We start from the raw sequence: 5,045 nt of genomic DNA on the forward strand, positions 1-5,045 counted from the left end.
TTAAAACCTGTGTAGTCTTAAATATGTCTGTGGACCTTAAAATACATTTATTATTTTATTTGCAAAAGATCACTATTGTCAATTTAATGCATTTAAATGAGATTCTGGTAACCTATCCTTAGTTCTCTTTAGAGACTTTCCCCCTAGTTTTATTGAATTTACTGGAGTGACACTGGTTAACAAAATTATACAAGTTTCAGGTGCCCAATTTCACAACACATCATCTGTACAATATGTTGTGTGTTTTCTCCCCAACTCAAGTCTCCTTCCATCACCATTTATCCCTCCATACTCCATCCAAATACAACTATAGGTAATAGTTGTCTATGAATTTGGGAATCTGTGTCTATGAATTATTTCTCTCTTTTTTTCTCAAACTCCAAAATCCAGCCCCCCCCCACCACCACCCCAATAACAGCTGTCAGAGACTTTTGAACCACACTGCTGTGGACCAAAATGTAATGTACTCCGGAATATCAGAGACATTACTCCATGAAGTGAAACACTACCTTCCATTCCCTGATCCATGTGCTTTCTAAACCTCCCACTGGAATTATTCTCTTTTCTCGCTTGCTATGAATCCCGTTCACTTAAACTCATTCTTTTTTTAATATATTTTATTTTTTACAGAGAGGAAGGGAGAGGGATAGAGAATTAGAAACATCAATGAGAGAGAAACATCGATCAGCTGCTTTCTGCACACCTCCTACTGGGGATGTGCCTGCAACCAAGGTACATGCCCTTGACCAGAATCGAACCTGGGACCCTTCAGTCCCCAGGCTGACGCTCTATCCACGGAGCCAAACCGGTAAGGGCTTAAGCTCATTCTTGATATATTTTTCTTGATCGAGTTTCTTCAGCATCAATAAAAATAAGCTTGCATATTAACATGCATGGACCTCTAAAAATAAACAGAAGAAAACAACGCTCATTCCTCACTGGACAAATGTTTCTCAAAAATGTGTTCACCACACTCTTGATATATTGACGATAATTGCATATTCTAAATCCCACTTCAGGATTATGAAATATGCACCTCTAGAGGAATGAGAAAATTTGCAATTCTCTAATCTTTATGGATTACTCTTTGGACAACAATTGAAAAAAAAGTCAAGTTCACCACCTCCACCTGAGTGTTCTGTCTTCTAGCCCTCTGATATTTTTTGCAAACAACTGAGATCAATGTGTTTAACTATAATCTTAAAATTTACGGACCTGAGCAATGTGCTGTCAGAATAAGGGAGCCGAGGAGCTCATTCATTCTTAATGAGAAAATAATTATATGGAATCTAGGATGTACAGAAATGTGGTTGTTTATATAAGACAGGCCACCACATCAATTAAAATGTCTAAATGAAATACCATGACTTTGGAAGTTATAGAAATTCTAATTTGCTTTGGACCAAAGTCCTTCCGAAGGGTGACATTATTTTCCCCCCATTATTGTTTTCTTAAATAAATGATACATATTTTATTTGTGTCTTCTACTCTGAAAGTTTTCCTTTCTTTCAGCTGTTGCGCTCTTTCAAATCTAACCAGTTTTGACAAGTCACTCATGCAAGAGATAAAAATCAAAGTAGTTTTGCATGAGTTTAAAGCAAAAAGCGGGTGTCAAAAAATCAATCACTGTTTAGAGTGTAACATGATGTGTAAAACAAAAGTTGAAGTTATTACTGTTCTAGTTCTATTGCCTAGTGGACGAAAACAAGAGTTTAAAGATATTTTCTCTTCAATTGTCTGCGTCTAGAAACATGCACAGCAATGTTTTGGAACTTAGGATCTTCAAAACAACTAATAGGGAACTACTAATATAAATTTGGAACAATTATGGAAAAGTCAAAGCAAAATAAATTAACTCAAAAGAAGCCAAAAACTCAAAGCATTATAAGTTACAGTGTTATTTTATTATTTACTACAGTGAGCTATTCAAATCATATTTGAAGGTTTTATTTCCAGTTTTTGATTCTCACCCAAAACTAGAGAAATTTAGGTTTTCCTCAACCAGATTAAAATTGAAAATATCAGGTGTTCTAGTCAGTTTGGGCAGCTTTAACAATTTACTATAGAGTGGTAGTTTAATTTTTTTAAAAAAAGCATTTAGGCCGCCTAACCGATTTGGCTCAGTGGATGGAGCATCGGTTTGCGGACTAAAAGTTCCCAGGTTCGATTCCGGCCAAGGGCATGTACCTTGGTTGCGGGCACATCCCCAGTAGGAGGTGTGCAGAAGGCAGCTGATTGATGTTTCTCTCTCATTGATGTTTCTAACTCTCTATCCTATTCCCTTCCTCTCTGTAAAAATTCAATAAAATATATATATTTTTTAAAAAAGCATTTAGTTCTACAGTTATAGAGCCTAGATAGTGCAAGACGTTGGCATGTCCTGAGTTGGTTAGAGCCTGCTTCCTGATTTGCAGATGGCTGTATTCTCATTGTATCCTCACACGACAGAGAATACTATTATTGGACAGCAGGCAAGCAAGCCCACACATCTCTTTTAAGGGCACTAATACCCTTGATGAAGGTTACACCCTCAAGATCTAATTACCCGCTAAAGGCCCAACCTCCTAGCAACATCACACCAGGGGTTAGGATTTCAGCATATGAATTTTGAAGGACACAAGCATTCACTCCATAATACTAGGTGTGATTCATAGATCATAATTCCATATATTTATATTGAATATTCTGTTTTCAAAATCTATTCTGTTTTTAAAATCTTTCAGTGTTGAAATATTACTCAAAGACAAAGAAAGGTTCTGGAAATCACTTCATAAACCTGGGTGTCCAAAACATTGTCCAGTATCTCAGGACAAATATCAGAAGGGCTGGCATTCCAGCCATGTGATCAATACTGTAAGATTCAATGCCTGACCTGGTTATGATTCTTTCCTCTCACACGCCATCATGGCTAGCACGAAATGAATTTGGGACAATAAGTTTCCATTTCTCAAAAACACTTTTGTATCAGTGCAGACAGCAAATTTCTACTAAAGCCTCAGAAAACTAAACCAGAAAGAATTCTATGCTGGCAACCATGCAGAGAAAGCTGACCTTGGTCAGATATAGAGTTGGCAATGAGTGCTCTGCAAAAGCAGTTCCTGGCACCATTATAATGCCAACAGCCTACATGGAACAGCATCTGGAAAATCAATAAGGAAATTCAGAGTTTGCATTACTGACCCAGAAATAAGTGTCTTATCAGTTCTTTACTGTTCCAGCAGGAAGTTATCCATGGCGCCTTTTTTTATTAAGAGGTAAGAATTAGGACAAGTGCACATTTTAAAAGAATCATAGTATCAGCCTGTGGATAAATATCATGATAATTGAACTCTTATTCGCATGTAATTACCTTTATGCATCTGAGTTCTAGAAATTTTCCCACAGTACTTTAAAGGATACCCAATCAGACATATAGGGATATATTAAATTTTGCTATTTTGGGGAAAAAAGACAATATGAAAATAAATGAGTTATCTGTATTGAGCAACATGTGTGAAAAAGAGTCTGAATTAGTATTATCTCTGGTAATTCCCCAGTACTAAGCTGAAGAAGAGAGGCTGCAATTACATAAAAATAATGTGTAACAACAAAGCACCTAACTTCAAATGAAAAGGCTCTCAGATATAAGATTTCTTGGATTTATAACCTAAATAGAAATATAGTTCAGTTTAGGAAACTTTTATGTCTAATCTAACTGCTTTCAACAAGAAAAGCAAATGTGATTGGATCAAAGCAAAAAATGGGGGACACTCCATGTGCTCAGATGCATGTGCTTCTATATATCAGAAATTCTGATGGCTTTGCATCATTTTGCAACAATCATTTACAAAGATGAATTACTAGTAAGTTCAATAAATTTCCAGGATTTTGAAGACCTTGTAGTTCTTTCTGTTTTGTCTTTTCAGTAATGATTATTTTCAAATTTAAACTTATATTTTTCTTATAGCTACATTTAGTCACAAATAGGAGTATAACAAAAAAATATAAAATGTTCCCTTTTTTCAAAACTTTCAGTCCTATTTTTTGCACCAGAGTTAATTAGTATTATCTGTTTGAAGTGTAATCCCTGAATGGCTTTCCTTACACTGATTAACGCACATGAGTGAAAGTTGAAGTACAAATAAATGAAAACTTACATGTTGCCACATGGACAGGTATGTGTTTTTCACAAATGAGATTCTATTTTCAACCTATTGTTCTCTTCTATCTTTCATCACTTGACATTGCATCTTCGAGTTTTTCCACATCATTTAAGGCGAGTGTCTTGTATAGATTTTTCAACACCCATATTGGACACCCTATTGGAACTTCTCATTTTCTAATAGTAAAATTACACTGGTGTGGAAATCCTGCATACATATACATATGTAAAACTAAGAGCATGCCTTTCAAGAAAATGTAGAGAAGAAATGACCTGGTCATAGAGGGCATGGCGACATTCAATTAGAAAAGCAGCCAAATTTGCATCTCTAACAAATTTAGACTCTGTCATTTTATACTTTACAAACATTAGAGTGTTAACCATCCTATTGTTTAAGAATTATTTTTTTGCATTTTTGTCAAACTGAAGACTGTGTAACAGTAGTGTAGCTCATTATATGTATAACCCCAATCTAATCTACTGATTTTGGGGGAGTTACAAGTTTTATTCTTTTCCTATAGAACTGGAATCTTGACTTTTTCTATTTGGTTATTATGGTCTTTAATTACATTTAATAAATGCATGCACATTTATTTATATTTACATACATATATATTTATGTTTTGCTTATTTATTTTAATTTATTGGGGTGACATCTGCACTAATAAAAGACAAACATGCAAATTGACCATACCTTCGCTATGCCTTAAGTCACGACCAACAGCCAATCAAAGTGACTATATGCAAATTAACCTAACCAAGATAGCAGCTGGCAGCCACAGAGCTGGAGCAAGCAGGAGGCTTGGTTGCCCCAGCACTGGAGGAAGCCAAGCTTCCTGCCTGCCCTGGTGGGCTGGGGGCTCTGCTCAAGGCAACAAAGTTTCAATTATAGAAGATAAATAAA

Source organism: Myotis davidii, unplaced genomic scaffold (genome assembly GCF_000327345.1).
Source record: "Myotis davidii unplaced genomic scaffold, ASM32734v1 scaffold20, whole genome shotgun sequence".
Taxonomy (NCBI): domain Eukaryota; kingdom Metazoa; phylum Chordata; class Mammalia; order Chiroptera; family Vespertilionidae; genus Myotis; species Myotis davidii.